The 22,755-nt window shown below is 37.0% G+C and overlaps 1 protein-coding gene across 10 annotated transcripts in view; it reads left to right on the forward strand.

Annotated features, from left to right (window-relative positions):
- SGCD (sarcoglycan delta) overlaps positions 1-22,755 on the forward strand; it is a 1,054,463-nt gene that overhangs the window by 61,917 nt on the left and 969,791 nt on the right. The window contains exon 1 of one of the 10 annotated variants that reach the window (XM_063724347.1): positions 12,018-12,501. The exons of 8 other annotated variants lie outside the window; for them this stretch is intronic. The gene's annotated coding sequence lies outside the window, so the exon portion shown is untranslated. Of the gene's footprint in view, positions 1-12,017; positions 12,502-22,755 lie in introns of those variants that run through there. One more of the 10 variants, XM_063724352.1, reaches the window with a different exon arrangement.

A 22,755-nucleotide genomic window follows, 5' to 3' on the forward strand; every position in this document is an offset into this window, starting at 1 on the left:
GACTTTATTACATGCTACAATAAACAAAAATATAATAAGAGTTCTGAATAGGACAGAATGACTTGTGGTAGAATAATGTTTCTTTGGAAAACAAGTAGAAAATATGGATAATAATTTTTAGAATTCTGCTTAAATATATCAAGGAGGTTTTGAAATCATGATGATTAGAATGGCTACAATTTCAGAGACAGGAAAACCAAGGAAAGTTGAGCTGATGATTCCTTACTTTTTTCCTGGGAATATTTGCTATTTCTGAATGTAGACAGCTGGGCAGAGGGCTACAGTTATGGGAAAGAAAAGCCTGCTGAACTTAAGGTAGTCTCATGGAACAGAGTCAGAATGGGAAGGAAGGTAACTTGAGGAACTTCAAAATACAGCCTGTCAGAAGCTAGAACCATTCCTCTCGAGAACTAAAACAAAACAAGGATGCTTACTCTCACCACGCGTATTCAACATAGTACTGGAAGTCCTAGCCAGAGCAGTCAGGCAAGAGAAAGAAATAAAAGGCATCCAAGTAGAAAAAGAAGTCAAACTATCTCTCTTTGCTAATGATATGGTTCTATACATAGAAAACCCTTAAGACTCTGCCAAAAGTCTCCCGGAACTGATACACGAATTCAGTAACATTTCAGGATACAAAATCAATGTACAAAAATCAGTAGCATTTCTATACACCAATAACATTCTAGCTGAGAGCCAAATCAAGAACACAGTCCCATTTACAATAGCAACAAAAAAATGAAATACCTAGGAATATATCTAACCAAGGAGATAAGAGATATCTACAAGGAGAACTACAAAACACTACTGAAGTAAGTCACAGATGACACAAATAAATGGAAAAATATTCCATGCTCATGAATTGGAAGAGTCAGTATTAATAAAATGGCCATACTGCCCATAGCATTTTACAGATTCAATGCTATCCCTATCAAAATACCAATGTCATTTTTCACAGAATTAGAAAAAACTATTCTAAAATTCATATGGATGCAAAGAGAGCAAAAATTGCCAAAACAATCCTCAGCAATAAGAATAAGGCCAGAAATATCGCATTACCCCACTGCAAATTATACTATAAGGCTATAGTAACCAGAACAGCATGATGCTGGTACAAAACCAGATCCATAAACCAATGAAACAGGGCTGAGAGCCCAGAAATAAAACCACACATCTACAACTATCTGTTATTCAACAAAGTTGAGAAAAGCAATGGGGAAAGGACTTCCTATTCAATAAATGGTGCTGGGGTAACTAGCTAGCCATATGCAGAAGAATGAAACTAGACCCTTACCTTTCACCGTATATAAAAATTAACTTAAGATGGATTAAAGATTTAAATGTAAGACCTCAATAAAAATCCTGGAAGAAAAGCTAAGAAATACCCTTCTCAACATCAGCTTTGGCAAAGAATTTATGACTAAGTCCCCAACAGCAATGAAAACAAAACCAAAAATTGACAAGTGAGACCTAATTAAACTAAAGAGTTTCTACATAGCAAAAAAAAAAAAGGTCAACAGAATAAACAGGCTACATAATGGGAGAAACTATTCACAAAGTATGCATCTGATAACAGTCTAATATCCAGAATCCACAAGGAACTTAAACAAATGAGCAAGCAAAAACCAAATTATCCAACTAAAAAATGGACAAAGGATATGAGCAGACACTTCTCAAAAGAAGACATGCAAGGAGCCAACAAACATATGAAAAAATGCTCGACGTCACTAGTCATCAGAGAAATGCAAATCAAAACCACAATGAGATACCATCTCACACCAGTCAAAATGGCTACTTTACAAAGTAAAAAAATAACAGGCTGATAAGGCTGTGGAGAAAAGGGAATGCTTATACATTGTTGGTGGGAATGCAAATTAGTTCAGCCATTGTGGAAAGCAGTTTGGAGATTTCTTAAAGAATTTAAAGCAGAACTACCATTTGACCTAACAATTCTATTACTGGGTATATACAAAAAGGAAAATAAATGGTTCTACCAAAAAGACACATGCACTTGTATGTTTATTGCAGAGCTATTCACAATAGCAAAGTCATGGAATCAACCTAGGTGCCCATCAGTAGTGGAATGGGTAAAGAAAATGTGGTACACATACACCATGGAATACTATGCAGCCATGAAAAAAATGAAATCATATCCTTGGAAACAACAGGAATGCAGCTGGAGGCCATTATCCTAAGGAAATTAATGCAGCAACAGAAAACAAAATACTGCATGTTCTCACTTATAAGTGGGAGCTAAATATTGAACATGCTTGGACATAAAAATGGGAACAATAGATGCTGGGGACTACTAGTGAGGCTGGGGCATAAACTGGAAAACTACCTGTTGGATACCATGCTCACTACCTGGGTGACGAGACCATTCATACTCCAAACCTCAGCATTATGCAATATAACCAGGTAACAAACCTGCACATGTACCCCTGAAACCAAAATAATAATTACGAAGAATCCAAAATAAAAAAATGTTTTTAAGTATATGGACTAGATAGTAGATTATAATATCAAGCAATTATTTTTAGTTTTGGTAGTTGATAGTTATATTAATGGCATTCTGATTATATAATAAAATATCAGGGGTTTTTTTGTTGTTTTTTTTTTTGAAGAGACGGAGTCTTGCTCTGTTGACTAGGCTGGAGTGCAGTGGTGTGATCTCAGCTCACTGCAATCTCCACCTCCTGGGTTCAAGCAATTCTCCTACCTCAGCCTCCCAAGTAGCTGGGACTAGAGGCATGCACTACCAGGTCTGGCTAATTTTTGTATTTTGTATTTTTAGTAGAGACAGGAATTCACCATGTTAGCCAGGCTGGTCTCAAACTCCTGACCTCAGGCAATCCGCCTGTCTCAGCCTCTCAAAGTGCTGGAATTACAGGGATGAGCCACCGTGCTCAGCCAAAATGTCAGTTTTTAAAGAGAAAAACAAATAAAGCCTGTTTGCCTGTTTTCCCCTCAACATATTTTCTGAATTCTGAAGTTGAATAAGGTGGGAAGCAAAAATGGAAAAAAAAAAAAAAGAGAGAATAAAACTAAGCTAAGAGTCTAAATACCTGGGAGGGAGTGTTGAAGAAACAAAGATTAGTGTTGAAGACATGCTGGGATAATGAACATGGTGAACAGAGTAGATGTTCAGCTGAAAGCTGTACAGCACTACACTGTAGGAGGAGTACACCTTATGGAGGTGAACTGAGCATTACTACAAGTTCAGTCCAGCCTCAAAGCAGATCAGTCTCTGGTAATCACCTCGAATTCTTTTTGCCTAGCAGAAAAAAGGGCAAATCTGACCAGAGGAAGATAACATATTCTGGAGCATCTATAATTTTTAATATAATATTTGATATTAAGTATTACTGACCAAAAAAATAGTCAAGATTAAAAAATCCTGTCAATAGAATATAATATATTCACAGGGGATCAAGAAAATGGCATCATATGACGGAGTTTTTGAAATGACTATGATTTGTGCATTCAAGAAAATGGAACTGTGTGAAAATGGATAAAAACACAGATTTCTTCAGTTAAGTAAAATCTATAAAAGAATCAAATGAACATTGTAGAATTGAATAATATAACACATTAATTATTCCATAAATAAATTTAACATGAAATTGAATACAGCAGTAGATGGGAGCAATAAAAACCAGTAGACAGCTTAGTAGAACCTATCCACCTGCAGCACAGAGAGGATATAAGAGAATCTCAAATGGAAAAAGATAAGAGATATGGAATATAAGGTAAGTGTCTAATGTACAAGTAATTGGAGTACTGGGAGAAAAAAGAGATTTTGTGGCAGAATCAATATTCAAAGGACTAATGGCCATGAATGATCCAAATATGATGAAAAATATTTACTCATAAATTCTAGAAGCTCTGTGAACCACAAGTAGAAAAAAATGGAAAGAAAATAAAACTTAGCACATCGTAGTAAAACTGATGACAACCATAGGAAGAAAATCTTAAAAGCAGCCAGGAGGTGGAATGGGGGAAAGTAGCTAAGAAAAATATGACTTATTTTCAAAAGTACTACAATAATACTGACAGCTGACATGCTAGCAGAACAATGGAAGTCAGAAGATAATGGAATTACATCTTAAAACTGAAGAAGTAAAATAACTGCCAGACTCTAATTTTTTACTGAGAGTGAAAATGGAGGTAAAATATAAACATTTTAGACAAAAACTGAAATAATGTATCACTGGCACCTGTACTAAAATATACAGTGTAAGTTCTTCCTCAAGGAGAAGGAAGCACAGAGATGCAGGAATAAATAAAATAGAACGAGAAATACATGGCTGGATATAATTAAATATTGACTGTACAAAGCAATGATGATGTCTTATGCAGTTCAATAGATTAGGAGTTCATGTAGATTAAAATCAATAATGCAATAGCAACACTAATGCAGATACATTCTTGGATGAGTATAAATCAAATTGATGGTAATTTACCAATAGTTTTTGGTATTTACCAAATATTTACCAATATCAGAAAGTAGAAAAAGTAACATTTTTGACTGTAATTATTAAAGAATGCATATTTTTGAGTAACCACTAACAAACTAGTAAATTATTTTTTACTAATAACTTACTGGAGGAGAAAAGATAATAGAAAACATTTTATTAATCTAAAAGAGAAGAAATATGAACAATTGAGTACAATAAAGCATGAATGATAAAATGGTGTGTATTAACAATAATAGGTCAATAATCTCATAGAAATGTATCATTTCCAATTAAAGAATAATTAAAAGACTAAAATTGTCTCACTATTATAGATAATTGCAAGTATGTACTGCTTATGAGAGACCCACTTTAAATACACAGACACAAATTTTAAAGGAGAACAGTGAAAGATGTCCTCTACACTGTAAGCAAAAGACAGCTGCTAGAGTTTTTTACCCTAGAAAAGTAGATTCTAAAGCCAGATGCATAAGGAGGAATAGTACATAATTATACAGAAGGTATCACAGCCTAAATTTGGATGCACTCAGTACCATTGTTCTAAAATATTTGAAGCAGTAAATGACAAAAGAAAACTAAAACAAACCAAAACATAATCATAGTGAGTGACCTGAACACACCTTCTCTACAACCAATAGAAGAGGCATCCCTAAATCAATAAGGATATTGAAGATCTGAACAGTAACTTGACCTGATTAACAGATACGGGGCACTGCATACAATCATGAGAGAAATTATATTTTGCCAAGTGTGTACAAATCATCATCCAAAATGACCATATACTGGCTCTTAAACCAAGCCTTATCACATACCAAAAGGCTTGTAGTTTATTCAGATTATATAATCTGGTTACAAAGAATTGAGGTAGAATAAAAAAACAAAAGATAGGTAGAAAAAAACACAAATTGCTTGGAAATTATACCTCACACTCTAAATAATCTGTGTGTCAAAGAAGGTATCACATTGGTAATTTAAAATCTTTTTATCTAAGTCTGATGAAGAGATGAGTTACCAAAACTTGTGGGATGCAGCTAAAGCAGTGAATAGATGATAATTTATAGCCTTAAGTTCACATATAAGAAGAAAAACACTTAAAAATCAATGATTCGGCCAGGCGCGGTGGCTCATGTCTGTAATCCCAGCACTTTGGGAGGCCAAGGTCGGTGTATCACCTGAGGTTGGGAGTTCGAGACCAGCCTGACCAACACGGAGAAACCCCGTCTCTACTAAAAATACAAAAAAATCAGCTGGGTGTGGTGGTGCATGCCTGTAATCACAGCTACTCAGGAGGCTGAGGCAGGGGAAATTGCTTGAACCCAGGAGGTGGAGGTTGTGGTGAGCCAAGATCGTGCCATTGCACTCCAGCCTGGGCAACAAGAGTGAAACTCCATCTCAAAAAAAAAAAAAAAAAAAAAAAAATCAATGATTCAAACTTCCATCTCAAGAAACTAGAAAAAGATTAACAAACCACAAAGTGTAGACAAAAGGAAATGATGAAAATAGGAGCTAAAATTAATTAAAGAAAAAAGCAAATGTATAATAGAAAAAAATCAACAAAACCAGAGGTTATTTCTTTACAAAGATTAATAAATTTAATAGCAAAACTAATCAAGGAAGAAAACACCAATACTAGGAATAAAAAGGGTCAACACTACACATTCTAAAGATACTAAAAAGGTATTTCATTAATCAATTTGAAAATGAAAACTGAAAAGTACAATTCCTTGAAAAACATAACCTACCAAAACTAGCAAAAGGAAAGCAGAAAGACAGAATCTGTTATTTAAAATCTTCCCATACAGAAAGTTCCAGGCCTACATAATTTCACCAATGATATTTTTCAAACATATAAGATAGAAATAATGAATCTTCACAATCTATTTTGGATAAATGGCCAGTGGAATACTCTCTATCTTGTTTAGAATCATCAAAATAAGTTGCAAAAACTCTAAGAACTTTGCTAAAGCTGAGAACCTAGGTATTATCCTGAAGTATAAAATAATTTAAAAGGAGTTCTAATGAAAGCTATTTTATTATATGCATTTTAAGTATATAACCATGGTATTCAAGACTGGTTTGTAGGAAAAAAGGCCAATAGAATTGCTATTGAATTTTACTAAATTTTTATGTAAGTGGACAGAAGTACAGAGTTGCGTTTCAATTGAGTTCCACTAAAGATCCTTGGATGATAAATGTATACAACTGGAAAGTATATTCATTTCGGATTCAGAAGACCCGAGTTCTGATTTTGGCTCAAACTACTGTGACTCTAGACAAAAAAAAACCCAGTCTCTCAGAGCTTTTGTTTCCTCATCTGTGCAACGAGAGGGTTGGGCCAGAAAATCTTTAAAACCCCTGTTAAATAAGACGACATCTGTGTTTTCTTTCCATTCTACCTCCTTGAGAGAGGATAAACCACCTTTGCAAGTGGAAAGATTTGAAGGGATTATTCCAGGTATTGAGTTGTCCCAATTAGCAACCCAAGAAAACTCAAAAAGCCATCATACCGGTGAGACTGTGGATCATTTCTTCTGTGCAATGATGCTGACGTGACCTGGAGAAAAAGTGCTATTTCACAAACTCTTCATTTATTCAGTTGTTCCTCACCCACTGGGAAAACAGATAGGCACCCAAAACACCACATTCTCTAGGTTACAATCTCAAGCTACCTCCTGTTTACTTGAACCCCTCTCCACAGGTTCTAAGTCATTTTTTCCTGCCTATAAACCACACATTCCATACACTTCTTCCTTTTTACTTCTTGTCATAAGAATGTTAAAATTATTGAATCTCTTCATTTTTGTTATGTTGATATCTCCAAGTAACTTGCTGCCAGACATAGGTTCTGACTAATGTTCACCCAGTTCTACTGATTTAGCATACTTTGTTTTGAATGAAGTGACACCAAGTATTTTCAAATATATCATAACCACATGGTTATACATTTTTCTTTATGAAACCGCTGAACAGAAAGATTTGATAGACTAACTTCATGCTTTTTTAGCTTTAGTACAATAGATTTACTTCTGATTAATACCATCCATCACACTATTTCTATAGAAGAATTTGCATGAATTTTAATGTCAGTCTTTTAAAACAGTAGTAATTGTGTGGTATGTGTTGTAACTATTTTTACCAGATTACGCTAGGGGCTCTTCCATAATTAGAATACATATTACTAAATTGCCCTTCTTAGGCAAATTTTCTTTTCTAATGTTACATCTTAGCTGCACTTTTAAAATCAATGATCTCATCCTTTGTTTGCGGGAGGTGATAGACATGGGAATGCCAAAAACAGCAGTGTCAAAGAGGCTTTTGAAGGAGTACATTTAAAACAAAAGAAAAAAATTTTGGTAAAACAATCTGGCTGTGTCCTGTGTCTGCCGCCTGTGACCCTTGCTTGATATTTCTAGGGAAAAACATACTGTTTCACCATGGCTTCTAAACCATTACTATGATACATATGTTCATTCCAGATGCGTATGAAGTGATTTGGAGAGGAAACCTAGGGAAGAACTTTATGCAAGTGTTTAAATATTAGTTTGTCTTGATTTCCAGGTAATTTCCTGAGTTGTTTTTAGAGATTGTCCCTTTTCCTGTTATAATTAAATCATTTCTTATATTCATTTGGTGAACAAGGCATCATTGCAGTTTATGCCTCATTATTGTCCAAGGGACAAAGGCTTCTCTCTTTGTCCAAATACTTGTTGGTATACTTTTTTTCTTACGTATTAAATAAGTAACAAATGATTCACATATCTGTTGAATATGCATTTTTATACAAAGAGGATTAAAATTGAGATCTGAACAATTGTCTTGTTAATGAAGAAGCTCAATTTTATTTCTTTTATCCCAATAATAATCACTAATCCTTTTCCTGCTATTTTAGTAAAATAGCGGTTGCTACTGTTATATGGTAGCAAAATAGAACCACAACCAAAATGCATTGTTTCCTTCTGTTATGTCCCACAAAGGACAATGACTTTATTTTTTTTTTTTGAGATGGAGTCTTGCTCTGTCACCCAGGGTCGAGTGCAGTGTTATGATCTCGGCTCACTGCAACCTTCGTCTCCCTTGTTCAAGAAATCCTCCCACTTTATCCTCCTGAATAGCTAAGATTACAGGAGTGCCATCACGCCCGGCTAATTTTTTTTTTATTTTTAGTAGAGATGGGGTTTCATAATATTGGCCAGGCTGGTCTCGAACTCCTGACTTCAAGTGGTCTGCCCGCCTCGGCCTCCAAAGTGTTGGGATTATGGGCGTGAGCCACCATGCCCAGCCAAAGAGCAATGACTTTAGAACTACTTTTATTTCCTTTTTTTTTTCTGCCTTCCATACCCACAGTGTAACTTTTTCAAATGCTTTTATCCTCTCCTTATTTCTACTTCCTATTCCTTTTTTTTTTTTTTTTTTTTTTTTTGGAGATGGAGTCTCACTCTCACTCAGGCTAGAGTGCACTGGTGTGGTCTTGGCTCACTGCAATCTCTGCCTCTAAGATTCAAGCAATTCTCCTGCCTCAGCCTCCCAAGTAGCTAGGACTACAGGCACGCACCACAACGCCCAGCTAGTTTTTGTATTTTTAGTAGAGACGGAGTTTCACCATGTTGACCAGGCTTGTCTCGAACTCCTGACCTCAGGTGATACACCTGCCTTGGCCTCTCAAAGTGCTGAGATTACAAGCATGAGCCACCACACCCAGCCCTTATTCCCATTTGTTTTTCTGGGATAGTTTAATAGCATAAATCTCCTTTACAGTTGCCTGTTTTGCATCGTAAGTTCTTCCTTGGCACTCATATTACCCATTCCCTGGGAGCCTTTGTGTTGTTTTGTTGCTCAATGCTGTATCCTCTTTTATTCATCTTCCATATTCTCCTAAAACTCAGTGTGCGCATATTTGTTACTGGTTTGGAGTATTTTTCCAAGTGTTTCTTTCAAATTAGGCAGGTGTATGATATACTCTCTCAGTTACTGCAGGTCCTAGATTGTCTTTCTTTCATCCTGATTGGGGAATTATATCTTGGCTGGTAGAAGGTTTTTGAGCTACTGCCCTTTTTCTGTATTTGCTTGAAGGTGTTTTGGCTTTCAGTGTTGCAGATGAGAAGTCTGATATTTATGTGATTTTGGGTTTCTTTGAAGGTAAACTTGTTCTTTTGCCTGAATGCTTATAACACTTTTTTTTTCATCTTAAAACTTCAGAGATTTTACCGGAATGTGGCTGGAGTTGTGTCTTTTTTCATCATTCCTGCCCAGAACTCCCAAGCCCTTTCAATTTTCAGCTGCAGATCTTTGCTCAGTTTGGGGAATTTTTGTTTTTGTTTTCCCTAGTATTGGCAATAATTCTTACTCTTGCCTTTTCTCCATTTACATTATCTTGAGTCTGTCCTCTTAGTCTGTTTTCCTTTGTGATTTCCATATTTTTTTCTTTTTGTTTTGTGCTTTGAGATATTTCCTATGCTTGACCTCCCAGGCCACTAATTGTGTTCACCACAGTTAAATCATGCTTGTCTTTAATTCTTTTACTGATTTTCTTGGTTCAATCATTTAAGTTCCAGGATGTCTTTTGTACTTGAGTCACCTTTATAATGAGTGCCTTTATTATTTTGTTTATCTGGTGTTCATCTCTCTTCCTGGAGTGGAGTCACACCTATGGAGGAAGACTGGAACCTGATCCACCTCTCTGACTTCTTGGCCTTCCAAGGAGGGCAAGCATTTTTCTCTGTTGACTCACTAGGACTCAAGTTTGGTTGTTGGAATATCCTTAATTGTAGAAGTCCTATATCTGGTTAAAAAAAAACAAAGACATTTCTTGTCTTGTGAGTGTAAGACTTAGAGCAGGCTGTTAAACCTCTCCTACCACCACTCTACATCTGGTCTTCCACTCTCCAAGCCCTGAGAGTAGAGAAGACACAGCTCATTCATTTTACTCCCTCTTGACTGTTTAGAGCTCAGGGAGACTCAGCATTCTCAAAAGGGTTGACGTTGAACTCCTTTTGTCCAACTTTGCTGGGTTTTATAGATCTGCAATTATCATACTTTATATAGGACTCTGAGGCTCTCTAGCCCTTGCATAGAATTTGTTTCAAATTCTCTCCTCTGGGACTTCAATAGATTCTGAGTTCTACTGGAAAAGTGGTAGTAGTTGCTCACCTTAGAGAGGCAGAAGACTGAGCTGGTGAAGGAGAACAAATGGTGTAGGTGGCCATGTTTTAGAAAACTTACTCAGTTCCTTAGGAATAATAATAATAGTCATAGCTACAATTAATATCTAATAATTAATAGCTGTAAGTTACCACAGTCTGCCTGTCATAGATTCTGTTACATAGGTAGTAACTTGGAATTGAGGAGAAAGAATTCTAGAGATTGATTCAAGTACTGACTCACATTAATCAACTGTGCACCACTGGACAGATGGTTTAACCCTTTTGTGCCTGTTACTTGTCTGGAAGATCAGGATAATTGTAATCATAATTCCTTGTTGGAGTTTAGATACTGTAAGGGCATCTGTGTCACCCATTACCCTCTTCCTTTCCCCACTATCTTGTCTTTTAGAATTGCTTTGCCAACTGGAGTGGTCTATGTAGTCCTGCTTATACTATATGCCCTTGTTTCCCCAGCTATAGCTGATAGGATCAAAAGTTGGATGCCTGACCCAAGCTGGGTCAGATGAAGTGCTTTCCCCAGAATAGGGAGTTTAGAGATCCTTGTCAGTCCCAGGAGGCCACTTGAACTGAAGTCAGGCTAACATAGCTTCTAAGAAGACTGTTTGAAGCAGCCAGCCATCTCAGCCATTTCCAAAAAGAAGAGAACTCACTGGCACAGATGTGAGACCACATAAATCCTAGATTAGAGAGAGCAACATAGTGAGAGACATTCCTTGGTTCCTGATGGTTTTTTGGTTCCTGGCTCCAGTCTTCCTCCATAGGCTTATTGAATTTTCTCTTTCTGGGATTCATAAACTTGCTTCTACATAGTAATGAATTCTACCTATATTCTATGTACTTAGTTTAGTTGGGGTGAGTTTCTGTTGCTTGAGATTGAAGGATTCCTAAGACACTTATCTTTATAGCTGGCAAAATGAATACACATAGAAAATGAGAATGAAAAAATGTCTTGGAAAATAAAGCAGAATCATACAGACACAGTTATTATTGCTTTGCTGGCAAAATCCTATGCTTGCGTATCTATAATTTTGGTGTGTTCTGCATATGTTTTTAGCAGCTCCTACACTTTAAACCAAGGTTATTAGTCTTGTGTCTAAGTCATTCCATTCAGAAATTGAAACATTTTTTAGCAATGAATTGCACTGGATATTGGTCACATGTTGGAATTAAACTATTTTCTCTTTCTCCTGTATTTTTAGAGTTGGAGAAGAGATGGGAAAAAGGGCCAACATATTGGCTTTTTGCAGTTCAGCTTCCATTTTCTACTTTGCGTAGATATTTTTCATCTGAGGAATCAGTCTCCTTTGGGAGAATGGTGTCTTTTTCCATAAAGGAAAGCTGATCCATGGGGAAAACAAGGAGTTGCTGCTTTGACAGTTTCATCTAAACTTATATTCCTAGAAAGAAGACATCAGAAAATAGATGTTTTCTTAAAAGTGACTACTTTAAGACCACACAAGCAATGGGAAAAAATCCAGATACAGTCCCTTTCTCTAGCTACTCTGTTCAAACGTTCTTTCAAGATGTAGACAGGAAAAACCATCATCTCCCAGTTTGTGTCTATCAGTATCTGATCAAGAAAACATAAACCACCCTATGTATTTCAGCAGAGGGAATTTAATGATACAGATAATTCATTACATAGGCAATGGAAAAGTCGAGAGAGCAGCCAGCAGCGTGAGGCTACTAAGGGACTGGAGAAACAACATCAAAGCCAAGATGCTGGAGTCATCAGACAGGAATGAAAATACAGGCAGGGCTACCCTGGCAGCAGTTGGGACCATGGAGAGAAGGCCTTTTGAGAACGAGTTAGATCACGAAGGAGATGCTGCCTCTGCCAGAGAAGAGACACTGCACAAGACAGAGTAAGAGGGGAAATAAATGCTCTGACTTCTCCTATACTCCAGAGCCTCTTGCTGGATGAGCCTACCTAGAAGGAGTGGGAAAAGGAGCCTGGGAGATGTAACTCTCTAAGACACTGAGCAGAGCAGAGAGAGGGAAGGGGGTAGAGCTGAGAGCAAGCAGGTAAACTCTGTCATATAGTTTATCTAATTCTTGAAATTTCAGTAATTTGACTGTTTCTATTATACTCTCTCAAGGTCAAATCCAGGAGGCAGATTTTTGCTTGGGCAACAGTTTTTAGCAGGTGGTGATACTTCCTTTCTGGGGAACTTGGGAAATATCTGTATCTGAGGGCAAGTTTTCGTTCCTTCAGTGATGGGGCGTAGGGTATGCTCTTGGGATCTGGAGGGCGAGACAAAGATGTTTAGTGTTCTATAATGCATGGGGCAGCCCAGCACAATAAAGAACTGCTGTATTGAAATGCCAATAGTGACCCATTGAGAAACATGGTGATTTTATGTTATACAGTCATCTGAAATAGAAAGGATTATCTCAAAAACCAGTACGTCTATGGTCATTTAAGATTTCCACCTGGACCGTCTTTGGCGGAGATACTGTGGAGAGGATTAGAAACTCAGGTAGTGAGAACAGAGGCAGGATTGGAGTTGGACTTGACCTCTGTGTTTTCTCACATCCTAAAGATTTTATAATAATCCTTTTGATAATTATGAAAATACCAGCCTTTATTTGGAGCCTGTTCTGTCCCAGTCTCTGTGTTCAAAGCATACACACATTATCTCATTTCCTGCAATAAAGCAGTGAAAAGGATAATAACTATTATCCACATTTTGCAGATAGGGAAACTGAGACTGAAAGGGGAAAACTGACTTGACCACATTACCCTGTTAGAAAGTGATAGAGGAGGAACTTGAACCCAAATTATTTAACTCTTAACCTTAGACAGTATTCTCTGAGACTTCCCTATTCCAGTTTTTATGTCCCCCCATCTCTGGGTTTTGAATCTTCACCTTTATATCTGTGTTATGCTGTATGATTGTATCCTCTGCGTGCCTTTCTTGCTGAGGATGCCGGTGCTTAGGGCCCAGCTTCTCCAGGAAGCCATTCAGGATAGACTCAGGTTGTGCAACCATCACATGGCCTCAAAATGTTAACTTCCTAACTTGTGACCCTGCTGCTTCTCCTGATGCCCTCCAGTTTATTCAGTACTCAATCCGACCATACCTTCCTACTCATGACCAAGACTTCTCTGCATGGACCAACCGTGAAAGAGGAATTTTCAGAAAGTATTTATCTTAGTTGTGCTTTTATTCCTCATACACATAGAGTAAGCAGAAGTTAGCACACCTAGGATCAAGATAACTTCACTCATTTACACAAATATTGATAAAACACCAACTATGTACCAGACATGTGTGGGATGAACATAGGTGTTGCCTGTAATTCTCATGGGGTTTAGAGTCTAGATGCTGTGCTACCCAGTAGAACTTTCTGCAGTGTCCAGCACAGTTGCCATTAGCCACATGTGGCTTCTGAGCTCTTGGAGTGTGGCTAATGCAATTGAAGAACTGAATTTTAAATTTTATTTAATTTTAATTAATTTAAATTTAAATACCACAGATGATTAGTAGCTACTGTATTAGAAAATATGGGTGTACATGGAAATTAGGAAATTATGATGAAAGATATACATTTAACATTTATAGTGTCTGCAGTGGGCTAATCAAGAAATAGAGGAGTAAGACTTGGCATATTGGAGTTCACAGTCTAGGGAGGATCCAAACACTTTATAGATATCCGTTATAAGCATGGTTTGAAATAGAGTCTCAAGCAAATGTGATAGGTAGAAAGTGAGGTAGTGACTAGCAGTCTGGAAAATTAGGGATAGTTTTAAGGAAGAGGAGCCATTTCAGTGGGACCTTGAAAAGTGAAAGGAATGCCTAGGCAGAGAGGCAGCATTTCTGGTAGGAAAAGGTTTCTCAATCTGGACACTATTTCAGGCTAGATAATATGTTAATAATAAATATTCTGCGATGGAATATTTCCTTTGGGGGTCTGTCCTATGCATTGGAGTATGTTTAGCATCATCTCTGGCCTCTAACCACCAGATGCCAGTAGCACTACCGCCTCCATTTGTGAAAACCAAAAATGTCTCCACTCATTGCGAAATAGTCTTTAGAGAACAAAATAGCCTCTGGTTGAGAACCTCTGTTGTAGAGGAAGTGTTGCACGAAAGCTACAGCTGTGACATATGGGACGATGGTGCCAGCGGAGAGGAGGCGGGTGAGTATAGGGCCAGATATCAAACAGCTTCAGGCATCTGGTGTGCAAATGATTCTGTAAGCAACAGAAACTGGTGGAGTCATTTACACTAGGACAACCACAGGACTGATGTTGTTTTGCAAGCAAACCTGAAGTAAGGTGTTCTCCAGCATGTTATACTAGGTGGGAAACAAACCAAGCTGGGAAGCAGTTAGAAGCAGACCATATTGGGGCTAGCTTAACCACAGACAGTAGCACCTAAGATGGGGAGGAGTTCAGCATACCTAGCCAGTAGCATTTAAATGAATTAGGTCCTTCCACTGATGTCTTGAGTGTGTTCAAACTGTGACAAAGACATTCTTAGAATGATAGACTTTGAAGACTTTCATATGATTTTTAAAATAAACTCTATTCTGGACTTTACTATTTTCTTTTCTTTTTTTGGGGGGGTGGGGACGGAGTCTCACTCTGTCACCCAGGTTGGAGTGCAGTGGCACAATATCAAATCACCGCAACCTCTGCCTCCCGGGTTCAAGTGATTCTCCTGCCTCAGCCTCCCGAGTAGCTGGGATTACAGGCGCCCGCCACCATGCCCAGCTAATTTTTGTATATTTAGTAGAGATGGGGTTTCACCATTTTGGCCAGGCTGGTCTTGAACTCCTGACCTCATGATCCACCCGCCTTGACCTCCCAAAGTGCTGAGATTATAGGCATGAGCCACCGCGCCCAGCCGACTTCACTATTTTCAGTGGAAATGCAACTCCTCTCTAGAATGATGTTATGTGTAGATTTGTTGAATTAACAATGTCAGAAAATATTCTTTTCCTACTTCATATTTAATGCTATCTTGGGACAGAGAAGGTAAGAATATAATTTTAATCTTCATTTGTTATAGATTATCATGATGAAATTGAATACACCTATGTAACATACCTGTAGAGTAAGAAAAATGTTAGTTATTTCTATGAACAGTTTGAGAATTTAGGAGTAATCATTGAAATTACTTGATATAAATACTTTGAATCAGAAAAGACAGCAATGGAATAATAGAAATCCTGTGGTTTTTAGGCCATTGTTTCTTTTAGATAATATTTTGTGATTGCATTAATTTCACTTATAAGTGATCTGATTAATTTGTTAAACTACTGTAAATCAGAACAGAAAACAATAATCTCAGAAGAGTTTATAAGTTGAAGTTATTAATATTCAGACTTAGGTTGACTTCTAGGGCATATACTATGTCAACACTGAGACAATAGCTGTGAATGAGCAATGGATGGATAAATAATAACACGTGCATAATACATAAATGCATTTATCATATACACAAATAAAAATTGCTTGCCTTCTTAGCTTATTTTAAGTGTTAAAAAAAGCCTTTTAGATACCTACAAGGACATTTCTTTTTTACCAAGATTTATAGATTGACTGAAATGGACAGCAACTTTCTCTGACTGAATCTGTATCACTTGCCTACTAGTTCTCGTGGTTTAGCTCTGAATTTTATTCTCTCTTGTGCATTTAAATCCTTGTGAAAGTGAACCAGGTACTGTTTATAATAGCACACAATAAATTGTGACTAGGATCATCCTTTCCTTTGGTTGGTTTTTCCTTCTTACAATAAGTGAGGAAGCTCCTTGAAGGCAAGGGCCACCTCCAGTGTCTCTGTGAGATTTCTAGAAAAGTAATTGGGATTCCCTTGTGTTTTAATTCCTCCAATGCTCTGACTTGTGGTTAATATGGTTGAAGCTTGGGCCAGCCAGTAAATTGTATGTTTAAATTTAAAACAAACCCAAAATGCCAACCTGGCAGTGAATGATGTTTCTTATGATAGAACTATGATCCATTACTGGAGATAAGTCCATAAATCCCATAAAACACTCCTTCCAAGCTTTCTTAGATAAGTTTGCCAAGTTTAGCCCGTGAAATATTTCCTGGTCATTTCAAACATTTTTGTTCCAAAGAGTTTTCATTGTTTTATGATACAAAGCCTTTAGTATATTCTTGTGGGGAACTGTTGCATGTGTGTTTGTTTGTTTGCTTATAGTGGAAGAAGTTGTTTCAGAACCTTTGGAATACCATATAACACTCCAAGAAAGACTTTTTTATGGAGAAAAGATAGTTTCTTTTCTGTCTTTTCAGCTTATCTTGGGGTAGGATGGAGGAGGATGATACTCTACAAAGATAAATAATTAGAAAAGGAGGCTGCATTTATTATTAGAGATGAAATAGTACCTTATAGTGGTAATAAACTGGCTCTCTGGATACTTAGTAACTGGAATTGCTATATCTGCAACCTATAAAAAATAAGCCTTGGATGAAATGAACCTGCCTTTGGCACTGAAGTCCCCTGTAGGAGTTCTGAGGGTTCCGCCCTGCCCTTATGATTTCATCTCCCTAACTTGTTTGCAGTCAGGCCACATACCTTGTGGGCCTCATTGTTTCCACTTGGAGTGAGAACAAACAGTTGGCGTCTTGATTTTGTGATTTATCAATTTTTTGCTTTGCTTTTGGCATTTTAAAAACCTTCGTTTCCAAATCTTATTATTTCTGACCATTGAAAAGCAACACCCACCAAGATGCTATTTTTAAAGGTGCTTGTGTAGCGTAAGCAGGTGCTGGACAGTAAATCAATCTGGTTGCATTTTGTTCTCATTAAAATTTTGCACTCACCCCTGTTGGCAGAGTGGGAGAGGAGGAAACACAATGAGAGGCAGAGATACCAGCTCTCTCTGCTGTTGTGAAGAATCTGTAGTCTTCTTATGGGATACATAGTAGCTTCTCTGTCCCGTATTTTTTCCCTCTTCTGGAAAATCCAATGAAGATTGGATGGCATTGGGAAAACTATCGCATCTGAGAAATGGACCCAAAAGAATCCAAATAACAAAAACACAAAACCACAACAGAGCCATCTATGTAAATATGAAATAAACTTTAGGGATTATCTAGCCAATGGATTATTATTCTGGCTTTAGTAGAACTCTTGAACAAGTAAAACCTTTCATAAAATAGTAGTGTTTAAAACAATGATGATGATGATGATAGAAAAATTTACTGAGTGCTTCTCATGTTGTAGTTACATTATTCATGTAAGATACTGGATGGTAGAAATGATGTATGTGCCAAGTCACATAGTTACAAAGAGACAAATCTAGGTTCTTAATGACGTGGTAGAACCACCTTCACCAACTCTGAAACGCTATACTTCTAGACTTCTTTATATAGTAGATTATTACATGTTTTTATTGCATTAGCTACTGCCAGTCAACGTCTTACATGAGGTGAACATATTAAGTGCATTGTAAGAGAACTCAGCTATGCAGCTGTGGATACACGAGTCTATAGCTGATAATTAGCCAATTCCCTTCAGGCCTCTGAACTGTTTCTGAAAGCCAGGATTACCTGGAGAAGACCAGGCACAGTGTTGGGAGTTGAAGGTGCATAGTTTCTGCTGTTCTCAAGAAATCTACCGACTGGCACTGGAAGCGATGTGATGCATTTTTGGGAATTGAGTGGTCATACCAGGAAATAAGAATAACACCTTGAAGCATTTTTATCCATCTCACTGCTAACTAACAGAACGAGGACAGAACAGATCCTCATTGTGTATTTAAAATCATTGAGATGAACCAAGAGATGACCAATGTTGTGGGTTAATAAGGACACTAGTCTGGAGGTATGTCTCGCTAAACTTTGAGTTATGTCACCAGCTTTTTTAAACCAGGGTCTTATATCACTGATACTTGGGGTAAGCGAATGATCTTACTGACTTTCTCACCTTTCTAATACCTGAATGTGTGATCATGAGCTCTAGATTGACAAACAGAGAGAAAGAAAGAAAGAAAGGAAAACATGAAGAGTGAGTAGGAACAGGGAAGTGAAGACAGGGAAAAAGAGTAAAGAGAAAGAGAGGAGAGAGGTGGGTGGAGAAAAGGGCCAAATATATCTAGGAGAGATGAGCATCATGTGGAGAATAAACAAACGTTTAAATAAGTGAATAAAAATATTGGGTCCTGAATGAACATCAAATATGCCTAAACCTTGCAACAGATATTTACGATTACTTCATAAAAGCATCTTTTTTAATATAAAAAGACTAGAAAATGAAGACAGCTCTATAATCATCATCTGATGAAAGATATACTGAACTGGGTGATCCTGGCCAGTCAGTGGCCTCAGTTGTCTCTTGTGCTAAATGAAAAGTACAGTAAATGAACCTCTTTTATTAATGCTAGGATTATCTATCTCCTCATCTGCTCCTTTCCTGTTGGCTTAAAGATTGGTCATTTATTGCTGTAACAATAATTGATGTAGGGTTATTACTTTAATTAGATGTAATTAACAAAGAACACATGTGCTTTGATATTTTTATTTTCACTAAAGGTAATGGGGATATTAACTGACAGGTTGTTCAAGCACCAATAAAATGAGCCATTATACTTTTTAATTTTGTTGCTTTAAACTAATTAAATATGTGTTTCTCTACTTTCCTTCATTTGTATTTCTTGTCAGATGGTCTTTCTGACTGAAAAGATTTCTTGTCTTTACTGATGTTCATTTATGTCTATGCAGAAGTCAAGTCACCTTTTAATAATTTGGGATTCTTTCTTGTTCTTTTAAAATAAAGCAAAAGCTTTGCAAGATATTTTGCCTCTAGAAGGCTGTGTATGTTATTTCAATGTTTTTATCCTTCTTCTAAATGTCAAATTATTTTCTAGAGCATTTTAAAGGACTGTAGTTGCCATTTTTATTTATTTACTTATTTCATAATTGGCTAGACAGCTCCTTTTGACTGGTTGCATCATTTATGTTAGTTGTCTTTAATACAGTTACGACTAACCTTCCTAAGTTAAATAAAGATAAAATGAAGAACCAAATGTTGATAAAATTCATCCAAAATCTTTTATGAGAAAACATTCACTTGATGAAAAGTAGATATCTGAAAACTTTTGCAGTTAAGAGTAAATAAAAATGATTTGGTTCGAAAATATCAGCCGTGATTTTGTGGAGGAGAGAGGTTTTCTCTGAGTAATCCTCCTTTAGTGTCTGCTTTTAACTGATAATTTCCATTCAGTGCTAGATTGCAGGTCCCAAGGAACTACCAATAGATCATTATGTTTTCCCAAAATGTTCTTTCCTGCTTGTCACCCAACTGATACTGGATATCACATGTAAAACTGTGGCACAGGTCATCTATTCCACAGAGCAACAACAACAACAACAACCAATTGTGGGCTTTTGAAACTAGCACCCAGTTCCATGCCTGGGAATTGGCATACAGTTAAAAGGTGTTTGTAGAATAAACCTGGATTCTTATGAAGGGACATGTTTTTAGAGAATAAATTTGGCCAAAAAAGTAGCACTCATTTATGGTCCATTGTTCAGAACAGTGCTCTAAGCCATTGTCAGTCTGATCTCACTGTGATAATTTTGTATTGAAGTCATTAAGCTGGGGACAAGCATCCTCAGAACACGAAAAACCAAAAATAAGCCACCATACATTTATGCTAGAAAGTTATTGTCAGTTCTTAGTTTCTTCAAGAAAAAATTTTGGTCACCAAAAATAGGTATGCAGCTGAATTCTGCCTTCAGCATGTCAATAGGGAAATACCATTAATCAGAAGAACAGGCTATTTGAAATATTGCAAGTTCACCTCAACACCGGAAATCAGTGTTTCTCAAAGTATCTTCGATGGGACATTTGAATAAGAACCATGTATGAGTCCAGTCTCCAATGCAGATTTCCAGGCCCCAGCAGCCTGTTTACACTCATTATTTGGGGGCATGCACAAAAATCTACTTTTTCAACCGGTTCTCCCAGAAGGTCCTCAACTAGATAAAGTTAAGTAACCTTCCCCATGAAGTATCATTACCATGGTTGTAGTTGGGCAACCATTCAGGGAACAAACCAGGTGTCATTGCAGTTGTGCTTTGTGCAGGAAAGTGATGCTTTAAATGAGACACCTGGAATGTTTGTTTTAGATTTGCATATTTTCTGTGTCTTTGGGCATCTTATTTTTAGCTGTAGAGTTAATTATCTGATGATATGATTTTTTAAAAAAAGGAGGAAGGGAAGGAAAAAGGAATACAGGAAGCTAGTTTTCTTTGTCATTGCATCTAGTAAGCAAAAAAAAGGGCTTGATCACAGTGAATATGTGGAGGGGAAGTGAGAGGAGATTAGACAAACATATTGGATAGGTGAGAGGTATGGGATGCTATGTAGCAAGCTTAGAATTTTCAGTTTTATTCTGTAGGCAATGGTAAGTCAGTGAAGGTGGAGTAGAGGAATCAGATGATCAAAGCTTGTCTTGAAAAAGTAAAGAAAGACAGGCCAACTATCAAGTGGACTACAGTGGAGAGAGCAGTATGTTTAAAACTGCAAGAGATTTTTGCTTGGATGCATGAAAAGAAAAGGCCTGTGCATGCCTGAATTCAACCAAGAGCAAAGGGCTAGTTGCTAGCTAGAGAATAAAAACAAAATACTCGCTGATCAGAAAAACACCCTGTGAGCAGATTTTAATCAAAGCCCTAAATATGATCACTGAGAAGTGATCATATTCCCAGGTCACTGTTGGAGGACAGCATTTCTCTTCTAGATATTTTTTGTATTGTTGAGTTTGGCATCCTGCTTGGGATTCTTCTGAAAGTTTACATAGGTTGACTCTGTAACCTCAGAATATTTGCTTAGGATTTGATGGTTTTTCAGGGAGACTGCACTGAGATTCTGCCTTGGCTAGACTTTTCCTTTGATTATAGAGGGGTCCATCTGTCTGGTAGCTTCTTCATGTATTCCTTTGAATGTTAGTTGCAATATAATGCCACCATAAAAGGATAGATGGTAAAATGGTAGTGACTGAAATCTTTCCTCTCCTACCACCGTTAAATCAGAGTCCTCAATAACTGAGAATCTCATTATTCTTTTGATGGAGAGATGAAGGGCAATTCATTCTTTCAGCCCTCCAGTAAACATTGAATGCCCTCTATGTGTCAGGTACTATCTGAGATATTGGCACTGTGAAACTATGAAACAATAATTTTCAGTCAAGTGTGGGGGAATGGGCACCTACATGGCTAATTAGTGGTTACCATTGCTCTTAGGATAAAATCACAAATCCCTCATCTAGTCTTAGGGCCTCAGGTCTTCTAGCCCCTCTATAGTTTCTAGGCACATTTTGTTTCACTCTTTTCACATTAGGTGCGCCACCCACATGGCTCTTGTTTCTAATATTACCTTGGTCCTCTCCACTTCAGAGTTTTCTTGTTTGCTCTTTCTGTATCCAGGAATGTTCTCCTATTTCCCATTTGTCTGGCTAGCCTCCATCATTCTTCAGAATTTATTTTAAACTGTCACTTCTCTGAGGACACTTTCTTTATCCTCCAACACTGGATATTCACCTCTTGCTATGTATTCTTATTGTTCCTTCTGTTTTTCTTTCATGGCACTTTTTAATAAGAGAATTGAACATTTTCATAATTTTTGGTTAATTTCTATTTCCTGTTCCAGACTCTAAGCTTCATGGGAGTATGGGAAGTGGCAGAGGCATTCACTGTGGTAGCTTCAGCATGCTGACCAGACCATAAATGGCACTTGGTACACATTTTAAAAAATATTTGAATGAATAAATGGAAGGTGGTGAGTGCAACAGTTGAATATGCATGGAGACACGGGATGAACATACCAAACTCAATTTGGAAGGATCAGGGATATCAATACTTTAAACCCAGTATCTACTAAATACACAAAATAATGCCCTGTATCTCTTCAAGATCCTAACTCATCAACCACAAACTAAACTCTAATGACTATGTTTACTATGATGGTAAAAGTTACTACTATTTTAGGAAGAGTTTCAACAAAAGTCAAAACAAAATGATTTCTAATGTAAATCTTAAGTATAAGAAAATGAGCACATTTTCAATTAATGGACATGTTTCTATAGAATAAAAAAATGACTATTTCTATGTTTAATCAGTTTATATATAATCCTTTCTGAGTA

Source organism: Pongo abelii, chromosome 4 (assembly GCF_028885655.2).
Source record: "Pongo abelii isolate AG06213 chromosome 4, NHGRI_mPonAbe1-v2.0_pri, whole genome shotgun sequence".
In the NCBI taxonomy this organism is placed as follows: domain Eukaryota; kingdom Metazoa; phylum Chordata; class Mammalia; order Primates; family Hominidae; genus Pongo; species Pongo abelii.